The 14,577-nt window shown below is 37.4% G+C and overlaps 1 long non-coding RNA gene across 1 annotated transcript in view; it reads left to right on the top strand.

The window, feature by feature from the left end:
- Nucleotides 1–1,250, top strand: part of LOC122790295 — a 136,228-nt gene extending 134,978 nt beyond the window's left edge. The window contains exon 4 of the long non-coding RNA XR_006362983.1: nucleotides 852–1,250. This is a non-coding gene — a long non-coding RNA (uncharacterized LOC122790295). The remainder of the gene's footprint in view (nucleotides 1–851) is intronic.
- The last annotated feature ends 13,327 nt before the right edge of the window (nucleotides 1,251–14,577 follow it).

Genomic DNA, 14,577 nt, shown 5'->3' with positions numbered 1-14,577 from the left:
ATTTTGTCACATCCCTGTCTCAGATGTATAACAAATTGATTATAATGGGAAACCTGTTCATAATCCTTTTTGTTTTGTTTTATTTTTTTCCAGCTATAATATATTATAATAGCAAACAAAGTTTGCCTCCTACACCGTTTTTGGTTTGTATTTTATTTAAAAAAAAACAAAAAAAAAAACAAGAAGAAACTTTGCAGTGTGGAGGGTTCACTTCCTAAATTATGTTATGCATTTAGTTCACTTAATAAAAATTGAACTGTAAAATACATGCTACAAAATAATCAAATAAAAAATTGTAGGTAGTCCACAATTGAGTTAAAAATGGAATATAAAATTGCTTGTTTGTGTGTTTCAATAAAGGATATTCCATTTTAACTCAGCTGTGGACTACCTACTATTTTTTTTATTTGATTATTTTGTAGCACGTATTAAACAGTTATATTTTACAGTTCAATTTTTATTAAATGAACTAAGTGCATAACATAATTTAGGAAGTGAACATCATACCCTCCGCACTGCAAAGTTTCTTCTTGGTTTGTTTTAGACCCAGTATAGGTTGCATACTGTGTTTTGCTGAGACTTCAAAGGATACCACAGATTTCTCTTTTTCTATTTTATTTTAAAAAATGCAGTTAAATTATTATTTTTTTCTGTCTTTCTCTACAACCCTACCCAATACTCAAAGTTGCAAATGAGACATGTACATTATTTACACAACTAATTCAAACTTAAAACTGGAAGAAGCAGTTTTAAAACGTGTATGCATTAAATGTAATGAGGTATATTTGAGACAAGTGAAAGCATAACTCTTTTTATTAAACATGCTGATTTTAAAACATTTCTTCTGATAGATGTAACACAGCTGCTGAAATTCCTGATGTTGAGCTAATCTCCATTGTCCACTGAGTAAAATTCGTTTAATAGACCTGCAACAACTTAATGGAAATAAAGTAATCTCAGTCGGTGATCCTACTGAAGACTTATGGGCACTTGAAATTAAGCAGAAAGCTAATAACAGTTTGCATTCTGTGTTATTTAATGTTTCTGAGACTGCATTTGAATATTACTGTATGTCATTTGCTGTACACTATCAATAATTCAACAGTACATTTTACATAAGGATCTGTTAATCAATTGCATTTACTTTGCTAAGGTACACTGATCACATTTCTTTGTATTTCCTGTCATTTAACAGCTAATAATTTAAAAGTCACAACTGAGTCACTCTCTTAAAAAGTTGCAGTCATTTACGTATTTGTTTGTTTGTATTTACTTTTATCTGTAAAGAGCTTTTGTGAGAAGCATCACTGTAAGTAAGTGTGTCACAACAGATACAGATTCTTAAAGATGAGAGGACAGAAGTTAAGTGTAATATTGTTAATTACTAGCTATGTTAATGCCATAGTGTGTCAAGGGTTTAGATGGGCTTCAACTCTGAATTTTTCTGCTCCCGGGCATTAACTCTAATTAGAGCAGTTAAAAGTTTCAGTCATTAAATCCCAGAGGCCTTGTCCTTTCAGTTGTTCTTGCAATGAATCATCACAAAATAATTCAGTAGTTATACATTCCGTCTCTGATAACTTTACTGAAGACTGACTGGAAACAGCATCATTTTCAATTGTAGTACTTTTTTCCTTTGATTTAGAAGTACCAAGCATTTTTTAAATTCTTTTCTCACCCTTTGTGATTTAGTTTGTGAATTATGTTACAGAAGTACTGCTTGCAACATGGATTGTTTCCTCTGCACATGTATAGTCTAAACTTGCTGGTATATAGTTTGTAAAACACTTTGATATTACTAGTAAACCCGGAAACATATAAGTTCCATAGGGGAAAAAATAAAGCTTTGAGCAAAGCATTTCAATCAAAATTAACAATAAAGGTTGACATGTATGAGATCCAGTGAGAGCAAAGCTGTTAGGCTTGATATTTTCCAAAGTTTTCCTTTTTTAAGGGTCTGGGCCAACTTTGAGAAAGGTTGATCAGTTTAGTTTAGTTTAGGTTGTGATCATAGCAAAGTTGTTTTCTTTTGGGGGAATTTCCTGCCCATTAAGTGTGTGAACATGGGCTGTACAATGTGTTCCCCTTTAGTGGAGATATGGAACATATCTACCAAGAAGCAGACAGACAACTGCTTGGAGCTTTCAATATTTCCTGAGTCCTGTCGTCATGGCTACAAGCAAGTTTCTGGACTCCACTATGTCTCATCTTTCTCTGATGCTGAGGATTGTTGTGAGGATTTGTCACCTACTAATGTTTCCATGACTGAAGGATCAGACGTAGAGCAATGAAACGATTTAACATGAGTATGTTTCCGTAACTGAAAGATCAGACTTGGAACAATGAAATAATTCAAAATTTGTACATTTCCGTTACTGAAGAATCAGACATAGAATAATACAATTATTTAAAATTTGTATGTTTCCTTGACTGAAGGCTCAGACATACAGCAATGAAACAATTTAAAATTTGTATATATTTTTCCTCTCATGAGTATGAAGCAGCTAGACATTTGCAAATCAACCATTGGTTGTTGTTGTGTCTTTCGGCTTTTCCCAGTTAGGGGTCGCCACAGCGGAACTCCGGTCTGCTAATGATTGGCAGTAGATTTTTACGTGCCGAGTTGCCAGCTCTGATGCACAACCTTCAACGAAGGTACGCCCATTCACGCATGTCTCCACACAGAAGACGCTCTAGCTGAGAATTGAACAGGACAACGTCTTAGTATGAGGCGACAACGCTACCGCAGCCCCACCACTGCAGTATAAATCAACCATTGGTACTATCAGTATTTTATGTTGAATTTGCATAGAAATGGAGCGCCAACATTTTATGTAACAACACGGTTCATGAATTTTGCAAAAAGCATGATGTCACAGAGAATGAGACCATGAGGAGGCTGTTTGGCCGAGGCGCTACGAGGTTACATTCGTGTTTGTGCTATTCCAGCTTCACATACCTGTGATACTGTTATAATATCAACTGTTGGTTCAGCTCGCTGTTTTTCTGTTTTATGGATTATCTTCATTGGTGCTGACTACTATATTTTGCAGTTGCTGAATAAACTGGACTTGTGAATTTAACCTAAAGAAGTGGAGTTTCTGGCATTTAGTGGTTTTTCTTATCTGTATTTGCTACCTTGTGGTTCATGGTATTAAATATGTTGTAAAGTAAAAGAAGCAGATGTGGGATACTGGATGATGTACTGCTATGTATTACATGATACTATGTTAATATGTCACGATAATGACACTTTAAAAAAGTAAAAAAAAATACTTTCTTTTGAGTTCTTGCCTCCTCATAGTTATTATCCATTTATGTGTTCTCTTTTACAACGCTGCTGTTTTCTTATTCGTAACATTATCACATTTCCAAATGTGAAATTCTGTGAATTATACCACTTATTTTTTAAGTCTAATTAACAGTATTATGGTGACTCCACTTTATTTTTTAGGTATTATAAATACACATAATTAAAACAGATTCCAAATGCAATATGCTTAATGAATAAAAACTGACAACAGTGGAAAGTAGTAAATATAAGAAAAGATGCAGAATTGCTGTTTAGGTCATCTGATCCAAACTGCTAGATTCTAGGTTTTTGTGTGTGTTTTTTTTCAGGTAATGTAATTTCTTGAATGAGTATCACAGTTTTCTCAATGGAAAAAAGAAAGATAACCAGCATTTTTATTTTTCATACATAGATATGTAATTTACTAGAGAAAGCTTGTTTTAATGGAACTGAATGTATAATCCACATGGAAAAATAATGTGTTTACCTAAGCCGTTGTTGTTGTTATCGTGCTGTACCTAAGCCGTTGTTGTTATCGTGCTGTACCTAAGCCGTTGTTGTTGTTATCATGCTGTACCTAAGCCGTTATTGTTATTGTGCTGTACCTAAGCTGTTGTTGTTGTTATTGTGCTGTACCTAAGCCATTGTTGTTGTTATCGTGCTGTACCTAAGCTGTTGTTGTTATCGTGCTGTACCTCAGCCGTTGTTGTTGTTATTGTGCTGTTTTTTTGAGAAATGTTTATTGCTTTGAGGTACCTTCATTTTATATCCATATCATCAGGTTATCAGTTGTTTTCATATGCTAGTACATGCAAATGGCCCAATACAGTATAGGTTCATAGGTAGGTACTAGGTTATTGGCCCTAGGGCCTATATAAGCCTAGCCAAATGGTACCCTGGCTTTTGCCACCCAAAAAAATTATTTTCCTGTACCCCTGTCAAGCAGAGCCACAGAGGTGATCCCCAGGGTGAATTTCCTATTTTCCATCCAATCATCAAGATTTTTCTTGAAGAGTGCTAATGAGGAGCTTTGTTTGACATGGATAGATAGTTTGTTCCCGAGTATGTGAAGTCTCTGGGACAGGAATCTATCCCTCCAGCATGTTCTGTTTATTGTGGTGACAAGGTTTAGGTCCCTAGAGCGTGTATCTCGGAGGGATTGGGGTTTCTTTAAGAGGAGCGTGTCCAACAGCTCTGGGTTTGACATAGCCTTGTATGTTGGGAAGAGATCGCCTCTGAGTAGGCGATATGTGACAGAGTAAAGCTGGAGTTTTTTGCGACAGTCTGCGTAGGGCATCTGTTTGAGGCTGGTAATCCTCTTTGTGAGGCATTTCTGTGGCATTTCCAGCTGTTGTAGATGTCTTGTGAGGTACATACCAAAAGGGGTATTGAACTCTATAATGGGTCTAATGAGTGATGAGTAGAGGGGAACAATGACCTCTTTTTTCCTGGATGAGAAACCTTTTGTAATGAGGTGTGCCACATAGAAGGACTTCCTGACTACTGTGGCAATGTGATTATCAAAGAAGAGTCTACTGTCCACCTGTGTCCCAAGGTCTCTAATCACACTTTCAGTGTTAAGTAGACTACCGCCTATGTGGTAGTTCATGGGTACAGAGTTTTTACCAAAAGGGATGACAATGCACTTTTTGGCATTGAGCTTGAGGCCATGGCTTTGACACCAGGCATCTGTCTCAGTGAGGCCCTTTTGTAGGATGTCCACATTGTTAGGAGTTTTGATTATGGCTCCTAGTTTGCAATCATCTGCAAACTTTGTTAACCATAGACCTTCTGTGTTAGCCTGTACTTCAGAGAAGTAGATACCAAACAGGAGAGGACCTAGGACTGAACCCTGTGGTACTCCACTTGTCACTGGTCTGAAGTTGGATTTAGAGTCTGCTACTTTCACAGTGTGGGTTCTGTCAGTGAGCCAGTTGGCAACCCATCTTGTGACATAGGGATTTATACCTAGTTTAGTGAGTTTGTCTATAATTCCAGAGTGGGGGATGGTGTTGAAAGCCTTGGTGAGATCTAGATAGGCTGCGTGTACCACCTTACCCTCATCTACGGCTTTGGTGACTGCTTCAAAGAAGTCTATCAGGTTTAGGAGACATGATCTGCCTTTTACAAACCCAAACTGGGTAGGGTCCAGAGTTTGGAGATTACCAATGTCATTGTTTATAAGTTCCATGATGATGATATGCTCCATAGCCTTGCAGACTAGGCTCATCAGGCTAATGGGGCGGTAGTTCCTGGGGTCCGTGGTGGCTCCCCTTTTGTGGAGTGGGATAACCGTTGCTGTGTGCCATTCAGTGGGCACAAAGCCTGAGGTGAGGCTATGACTGAACATGGTACTTAGGTGGGGTGCCAGTTCATTCTGTAGTTCATGTAGAACGCAGCCTGGGATGTTGTCAGGTCTCATGGATGCTGTGTTCCTGGCTTTGGAGAGTGTGTTTTTAACCTGTGCAGCCGTGATTACAGGTACTTTGCATTCTTCCGGTGTAGAGATGGGCCCTTTAGGGGATGATAGAAGGGGGTAACATTAGCTCTGAATCTATCTGCTATGATGTTGACAATATCAGCTAGTTCTGTATATTTAGTGCCATTGTGCTGTAACTCAGAGCAGGTCTGAGTGTTGCCAGTGAGATTCTTGACATAGCTATAGAATGCTTTGTGGTTGTCTTTAGAATCAGTGGTGATTTTGTTTTCGTAACTAGCTTTGGAGGATTTTATGAGGGATCTCAGCTTCTTACTGAGGCTGACCACGGAGTTCCTCCAATCATGGGATTTTTCTCTTTTTTGCAACAGTTTCTTTCTTCTGTTGTAGAGTTTGTTTATAGCAGGGAATCACCAGATTGGCTTCCTTTTTTTGGAGGATAGCATCTTTTTTTCTGTTAGGGATTGCACGATCCATGCACTCATGTAAGTGCTTATAAAGTGCAATTATATAGGATTCAGCAGTTGTATCTCTATTGTCCGTCAGCATGGGGGTCGTGAAGTTTGCCACTTCTGTCTTAAGAAGTGTGGTTTGTTTTGGAGAAATTTTTTACGGTGGTTTCCCTAATGGTGGGTGGGGGTGGGATGTGGATGTCTAGGATGATTTGCTTGTGATCGGATCTGACCAATGAGGAATTGACCTCTGGTGTGGAACACCAGTTGCCCATGTTGGTAATGACCAGGTCTAGGATATTGCTGCCCCTGATGGGGGTGTGGATAAGTTAATCTAAGGCATTGGAATTTATGAATTCCAGAAAACTTTGAGCACAAGAGTTGGTACATGAGTAGTTTTCCCAGTTAATGGTGGAGTAGTTGAAATTGCCCATTATTAGGATGTTAGGTTGTACCCTAATATTTTCCAGTGTATCAAGAAATGAGAAGTGGGAATCCTGGGGCATGGTGGGGGATCTGTAGCAAGCTACAATTTGCATTGTGGTCTTGCCCAGAGTTAGTTGCACTTGGATAATCTCAGATGCATTATGCTGAGCAACTAGCCTGGAGGTGTGGATACCCTTAATGAATATGGACATGCCTCCACCTTTAGTGCTTTGGTCCAGGTTAGGTGGCCGAAAGGTGTGGTATGAATTATAGCCTGGTAATGCAGGGGTGCTCTCTGGAGCCTTGAACCAGGTCTCTGTCACTGCACAGATGTCGATGTTCTCCATTTTAAGGAGTGCCTCGAGTGAGTGCATTTTGAGGTTTAGACTTCTAGCATTAAGTAGCATTACCCTAAGATTTTGCTTGCTTGTACCTGTTATGGTGGTGAATTTGTCATTTGAATCTTGCCTAAAAGAAGGCACTATAGGGGTGGCAAGAGCCTTCGCCAGTATCCGGAATCCCAAGGGCGACAGATGCAGGCCATCTCTGGCAAAGCATCATGGTTTGTCGCTCATGTCATCCCAGGCAGACAGATACTGGATCCCCTTAGAATGACACCAGAAGCTTAGCCAATTGTTGAAGTCAATCATTTTGTCCTTGTATTGTGGTATCATTCTGGCTGATGGCAGGATGCTGCTCAGGGCTAGGGTCATACCTGCCTGGGCTACAAGATCAGAAAGCTCCTCCATGTCTCTTTTCATGTAGTCCAGGGAGGTACGTCTCAGGTCATTCACACCAACATGGACAATGACAGACTCATATTTGTACTTGCTGTGTAGTGACCTTAGTGCATGCGTTATGCGGCGGATCCTGGCACCTGACAAGCAGCTGACAGTAACTTTCTCCTTGTTTAGCCTGGTGAGTGGAACATCAGTGTGCCTGACTATAGAGTCTCCTAGAGTGTTGGGTACGTTGTTATGCCTTATGGGCTGTGGTTGAGTGGCACACTGAGTTTGTGGGCTATGTGTCATTTGGGTTGTGTTGGGGGGTAGAGGTTGCTTGTGTTTCTGAATTAGAGGTCCCTGTTGCTTAGGTAGATTTTTTTGAGAGTCTCCGTGAATGTAGGTGTGTGTTTTGTGTTTCTATGCGTGTGTTTTGGTGGTGTAGGTTTTGAGGGACTATGTGATGAGTGTGGTGTGGTGCAAGTGTTTACCTTTTCCTCTTGACTGTCTAGTCCAATCTTGGGTGAAGAGAGCTTTGCTTCCAGTTTGGTTATATAAGTGCATCTCTCACAGGTTGTGGTGTTGGGTGGTAGGAGGAGAGGGTTGTCTGTGTACATGAGGCAATTGCTGCATTGCCCCAAGATGCCCAGATTCATCAGGTAGACAGGAGAAAACACTGGGAGCTGACCCTTAGACATGCCTGGATAGGTGCTTATTTATGAAGTACTAAAAACTGTTTTCCACTAGACAAGTGAGGAAAGTTGAGTGCTGTAGTAATTTGTAGCTTATTTAGTGCTTACAATGAGTTCTGAACAAGTGCTGAGCTCAAAGAAACAGATTTGAGTGCTGAAACTAGAAAACAAGCACAAAAACCTTGCAAATGTGGGCTTTATAGCAGGAAAATGAAAAAGATATAAATTAGCCCAAAATGGCCAATAAACTACTAATTTCTGGGCTGAAACCACTCCTCCAGGGACAGATAGGCTGCTCAAAGCTCCCTCTCTCACAGTGAACAGAGAAACTTCCTTCTATCCAAGTAAGGTATGGGCAAACACAGAAACTTGTAACACAGCCCTGAATTCAGCACTAACCTGGAAACTGGATTATACTAGCTTAGAAAGGTGGGAAAACAAGTATTTTTTTTTTTAGAAAATAAAGCAGATACAATCAAAAATACAAAAACAGATAAATTGTTTAATTTAAAGCACTATTGAAAGGAGATGCCCAACACCGGTCAGTCCCAGAATAAATCCAAAGTTTAATAAATGCGATAACAATCCAAAATACAAATAACGTTAAATGCTTATTGAAACAACGCGTTTTTCGTCTAAAACTCAGACTTCATCAGGCATCAATAAAACAATTTGTTAATTAATTAAATATCAATATTTATAGACACACTCTATTTCAAATGGTCCAATGGGGAACCAAAATCATGAATAATTAACCATAGACTCTAAAAATGAACACTTCGTATTAAATAAAACATCTTAACTTATTTGGTATCATATGAATGATAAACAAACATTATTGTATATCGAAAGTCAATGGATAATATTAACTATGAGGCAAAAATGTTACACATACTACTTGATGGAAGTAAATATAATAATCTCTCCAAAAATGAGATTAATATAGGTTACAGGAGAATATATAGTATGTTATATGATTTATTTTTGGAAGGATTTATTGATAAAGAATTATTTGAGTTTTTACATGTTAATAGACCTAAAATTCCTTCAATTTTTGGCATTCCTAAGTCCATAAGGATCTGATAGATCCGCCTTTGCGTCCTATTGTTGCTGCTGAAGGGTCAGTTATTTCCCCATTAGCTAAATACATTGATGTAAATATAAACCATTAATGATGGAAGGGACATCTTTATTAAAAGATTCTTGGGACTTTTTGTATAACGTCAAAAGTCATATGTTTCAAAGTGATATAATTTTTGTAACTATAGATGTTGTGGACCTTTTTGGGTCCATTCCTCATAGTATTGGACTTGAATGGTTCGAAGAAGCTATCAGATATTCAGGAGAATTGAAAGGCGATGAGGTATATTTATGTTTGGTATTAATGGAAATTGTGCTAAAACATAATTATATATTTTTTCAAGGCGAATATTTTCAACAAATCAGTGGGGTAGCAATGGAGGCAAGATGTGCCCCTATTTTTGCTAATATGGTTTTAAACACTTGGGAAGTAAGATTTATTTATAATAGTATATATAATTATTGTTGGCATTTATACAAGCGATTTTTAGATGATATAGTTATTTTATGGAAAGATAGTTATGAAAAATTGAATGAGTTTATAAATTATATCAACAGTACTACAGAATTTCTAAAATTCACCCATGTAATCAGTTTTAAAAAAATGAATTATTTAGATATTACATTGATTAAGGAAATTGATTGTTTTAAGTCTAAGGTGTATAGGAAAATACTTTTTCCAATAGCTACCTACATTATAGTAGCGGACACCCTGCCCATCAGAAAAAAAAGTATAGTGAAGGGGCAATTTGTGAGAATTTCCAGGATGACATCGGATGATTTTGATTTTGCTGAGGAGTGTAATTTTTTGACTCAGATGTTTTTAGAAAGGGGTTATCCCATAGAACTTTGCTCCAATATATATGAAGAAGTAACTAGAGGTAGGAAAGATAGATTTCAACCGATTTTAGGAAAGGAACCTAATAAATTAAATAATATAGAATGACAAGATGGGACAGGTTCCAATAATACAATTCAGTATAAAAAGGAGACATTTAATAATGCTTTCATAATGGATTTTAGTGGGGATGCAACAGCTATTCAGAAAGTTTTCTATAAAGAATGGGATCAATTTGCCAGAATTACTGATCTTGGTTGTAAAGAGGGCGGCCACGGTGGTGCAGTGGTTAGCATTGCTGCCTCACAGCAAGAGGTTCTCCGGTTCGATCCTCGGCTGGGGTGCCTTCTGTGCGGAGTCTGCATGTCCTCCCTGTGGTCGCGTGGGTTTCCTCCGCCTCCCACATCCCAAAGACATGCTGCAGGTGGATTGGACACTCTAAATTGGCCCTAGGTGTGCGTGTGCGTGTGCCTTCTGTGGAAGGTTGAAACTCCACTGCCATTCAATGTGCGGACGAGGTGATCCGCTGTCGGGAAAAAGAAGAAGAAGAAGAAGACTGATCTTGGTTGTAAAGAGAATGGACCACCAAATATCATTTTTAGGAAAGGACGGAATGTTAAGGATTGGTTGTCCACACATTTTAGGGTCAATAAAAGAGTAAATAAGGTGCCAGGGACTTTTTCTTGTAAAATGTGTTCCCAATGCCCCTTGATGGCAAATACCCATCAGGTTTACATTGAATCTAGAGGTAGGGAAATTATTGGTAAAACTTTCAGCAATTGTGATTCCTTTGGTGTGATATATATTGCTATATGTGAGATTTGCTCTAGTTTTTATATAGGGAAAACAGAGAGAAAAATTAGAAGAAGAATATACGAGCATATGAATGATATTAAAAATAAAAAAATCACTAATGCATTATATAAACATACCACTTCCTGTCCATTAGCTAAATACAAGTTTTTTGTTATTGAGGAAGTACAGCAGGATGAGAGGGGTGGTCCTTGGGAAACCAGGATTGAATATAGAGAATTGTATTGGCAAATTGTCATGGAAGCCAATAGATTTCCGGGGCTTAATGATTATATTTCACTTGCCCCTGTCCTCAAAATGAGGGCTGCTAGATTATAATTAAGTGAGATATTAGGCTGGGCTTACTGCACTAAGTTTTTTTAGCATTTTGCAATTATATTTATGATATATTAATCAAATACAGCATATTTACATATATTTACATATATTTATATCTATATTTAGATCTATGAAATACACAGTATTTATATTCATATTTATACTTATGGATTCATATACATTTTATATATAAAATTTTATATATTTTATTAACAATATTTAAGGTTGATATTGGGTATGATTTTATTACATTTTATTTATATATTTAACTACAACATATATATATATTTATAGAAATACATTTTAGATATGCAGTGAATGTTGTTTTGTTGTGACTTGTCATTTTGGTCTAAGACCACTAGAGGGGAGTGTTACTACAGATATGGAAGTATTCCTATCTATATACATTTGAGTGTTGATTTATTGGTTTAATAAATTTCTTACGAAGTTATAATCATTCACCTCATGACTTTCGATATACATTAATGTTTGTTTATCATTCACCATATGATACCAAATAACTTAAGATGTTTTATTTAATACGAAGTGTTCATTTTTAGAGTCCATGGTTAATTATTCATGATTTTGGTTCCCCATTGGACCATTTGAAATAGCGTGTGTCTATAAATATTGATATTTAATTAATTAGCAAATTGTTTTATTGATGTCTGATGAAGTCTGAGTTTTGGACGAAAAACGCATTGTTTCAATAAGTGTTTAACGTTATTTGTATTTTGGATTGTTATCGCATTTATTAAACTTTGGATTTATTCTGGGACTGACCGGTGCTGGGCATCTCCTTTCAACAGTGCTTTAAGTGTTTCTTGGTTGGTTTTTGCACTGTTTCTTCTATTTTTTCTGGTTTATAAATTGTTTAATTATTATGTTTAATTATTAGTGATATGAACATACTTGGCAACACAATTCAGTGGAGACATAGCAAAGACAAAAAATACAGCACATTGTAATAAGACCACTCAATGAATCATTATTGATCAAGTCCCACTCATTGAAAGAGCCTTTTATCGTGTACTTCTGATGATAAGTTTTATGCTCTAATTCATCATTTCTTAGTGTGTGCAAGTACTGACAGAAGTCAGTAATTGTTTGATTTTTGTATATCTTGACACAATTAGCTGACAGTACAGCATCTGAAATGATGAAATCAGGATATAGTGACCAAGAGAAGTGAAACAAGTCATCACAAGAGCCTGACTGCATTTAGCATATAATGATAGTATACAAAGGAAGGCTGCAGAAAATCACAAATGTACAGCAAAGGCTGCTGGATAAGAAACCTACTTTGAAGAAAGCAAACCTGAAAATACATCAATGAGCTAGGCAATAGCACAATAAAATGAACAAATATGGGACATGCTCTCAATACCCAAAATGTCGACTAAACGGGAACACATATGATGCTCCCAAAGTGCACTGCTGTGAAAAGTAAATAACATCTCATGCCATCTGCATATCATGCATCTAACGTCCCATTCAAAAGAATGTGCACAACTGAAACATACAATGTTTCCATGTTTGATAAAATACTCCAAATGAGAACAGATGTACTAGTAAACAAATTAAAGTCCTCAACAAATGATTAATTGATCAAACAATTGTTAATGAATACACTTTGGCCATCCCGCATTCAAATTAATTATACAGGTGAAAATTAGATGCATATACACATGAGCATGGTAATCTAAGGTGTTCAAAGCAAGGCTGTTCAATAAATTGTACACAGTGTAATTACTATGGTGTCATTGTGTTTAAAATGCTGTTTTCCCCTGCTTTCAGTGACACCATCTCAGACTACCAGGAATAGCCACCTGCAAATGCATCCTCTGGCCTTACACCCTGTTCTGCTCCTGTACCAAAGGATATAGGACAGCTCTAAGATCTGGCACTGCTGATACCATGCTTGCACTACTTTTTGAGTACAAGGCAGGCAACTCATTAAGCGCATATACACTCCATAGTCATGGAGAGAACAGTGGTGCAAAATGAGAAAATATTCCAACTCTGGTGGTGATTTTACGTGATCTCCAATATAAGTAATACTCTTAACAGTAGTGTAAGAGTGGCATAGCATTTCATATACTGTGTATATTTCAGCATGTTGAAGAAAACATAATGCTCTCAACAGTTTAACCAGGATTTTAAATTTGGTACAGTTGTTTACAAAACAGGTAAGTCAGAAGTTTAAACCTACCTCCATGTATTCTGCATGAAGTGAAAATAACATCCCTTGGGATTCATATTTGGGAAGTTACTTTTCACACTATGTAAAGCTGTGAGCTAAAAATCACTGAATATGTATTGCACAACAGTTGAACACCCAATCTCAGCACACAACACAAAAAAAAAAACATTCCAGCACATGTTATATGCCTTACAGGACTTGCTTATCATGATAGCAAAAAGTAAACACCAGCATACTCAAAAATCCACATATAGTATACAACTGCCTACATGACGTAGCACCTCCAAGATATATAGCATCAGCCATCCGTACTATTCCACTAGAAAATGCAATTAAATTTACTGCAGTTATTAATCATAATACAGTACAGTTGCTTGCACTATCCATTTCCAGCTTAAAGATAAAACACACTGGGTTTCAACTGCCTAATGATATATCATTGTCCTCAAGACATCATATAAAGTTAACTGTACCTACAATCTGTTTTCATTGCTGTCAGTTCAGTTTGCATTAATGATTTCCTTGACAATTGCATTGCAGCCTCTGATGACAATGTTGACATTGCACTTTCGACAACTACTACAGGTGCATCAAATGATTTCCCATCTTGTAACATCACATCTGCCCTAACATTTAGTAATTCCACTTCTATTGGATCTGATATATGTAAGTGTGCTGTGGAGTTAAGTAGCTGCTCTTCCCTTGATGAAGTACTGATAACACTTCTGTCCTTACATTTATCTTTCAGTTTCCTTCTACAGGCCCAGCAGATTTTATTATTTGTCTGCTTTTCCCTGCTGCACATTTAACCATCCACTGTTAGAACATTCTTCATTTTGTGAGACTTCACAGTGCTGTTGCACTCTCCGAGTATCTCTGAATGAGACTTCACAGTGCTGTTGCACTCTCCGAGTATCTCTGAATGAGACTTCACAGTGCTGTTGCACTCTCCGAGTATCTCTGAATGAGACTTCACAGTGCTGACGCACTTTCCAAGTATCTCTGAATGAGACTTCACAGCGCTGTTGCACTCTCTGACTATCTGTGAATGAGACTTCACAATACTGTTGCACTCTCCGAGTATCTCTGAATGAGACTTCACAGTGCTGTTGCACTCTCCGAGTATCTCTGAATGAGACTTCACAGTGCTGTTGCACTCTACGAGTATCTCTGAATGAGACTTCACAGTGCTGGTACACTCTCTGAGTACCTCTGAATGAGACTTCACAGTGCTATTGCACTCTCTATCTGAATGAGACTTCACAGTGCTGTTGCACTCTCTGACTATCTGTGAATGAGACTTC

The sequence above is a fragment of the Protopterus annectens genome, chromosome 16.part0 (genome assembly GCF_019279795.1).
Source record: "Protopterus annectens isolate FY-2018-M chromosome 16.part0, PAN1.0, whole genome shotgun sequence".
NCBI classification, from domain to species: Eukaryota; Metazoa; Chordata; order Ceratodontiformes; family Protopteridae; genus Protopterus; species Protopterus annectens.
Note: the sequence above shows the minus strand (reverse complement) of the source record. Positions and strands in the feature narration are given on the sequence as shown.